The sequence below is a fragment of the Suncus etruscus genome, chromosome 5, assembly GCF_024139225.1.
Source record: "Suncus etruscus isolate mSunEtr1 chromosome 5, mSunEtr1.pri.cur, whole genome shotgun sequence".
Classification (NCBI taxonomy): domain Eukaryota; kingdom Metazoa; phylum Chordata; class Mammalia; order Eulipotyphla; family Soricidae; genus Suncus; species Suncus etruscus.
The window spans coordinates 8,142,197-8,142,753 of record NC_064852.1 but is presented as its reverse complement, the minus strand read 5'-3'; the positions used below and the strand labels follow the sequence as shown (position 1 = coordinate 8,142,753).

General features: G+C 33.0%; 1 non-coding gene across 1 annotated transcript; it reads left to right on the top strand.

Moving 5' to 3' along the window:
* Window positions 1-244: 244 nt before the first annotated feature.
* On the top strand, window positions 245-348 carry LOC126009808 (U6 spliceosomal RNA). Its single transcript, XR_007496007.1, has one exon. It is a non-coding gene; the product is annotated as a U6 spliceosomal RNA (small nuclear RNA).
* The last annotated feature ends 209 nt before the right edge of the window (window positions 349-557 follow it).

Below are 557 nucleotides of genomic sequence, written 5' to 3'. Positions count from 1 at the left end.
AGTTTCCATTAGACTCAACAAGAGAGCTATGGGGGTTGGAGAAAAATGCTTGAATTTCTTGGCTCTTCCAGATCTTACCTTAGTGACAGTAAAATCAGATCATTTTCTTGCTACACAGTTGGAACATTGTGAGTGAATTTCTCCCTGGGTCTCAGTGGATATATGCTTCGAGTGAATCAATATTAAAATTATCATCTATTTATATTTTTATAAAATACGATTTATAACACAATACAATTATCATGTGCTTGCTTCAGCAGCACATATACTAAAATTGGAATACAGAGAAGATTAGCATGGCCCCTGTGCAAGGATGACATAATAAAATTACCATATGCCCATATAGTCATCATGCAAAGCCCATGCAAATTTATAAATTAGTTTTTTGAAGATGACATATATTATCCTTTCATTTATTCTTTCCTTTTATATAATTTTCTTCTCTAACTGCAGAGATAAATAGCTTTGATTCCCGAAAAGGTTATTTAGTATGGATGTAGCATAGGACCAAAACACTTTGTGGTAGGACTAGTGGTAGTTTATTTAGGGTTATTTAG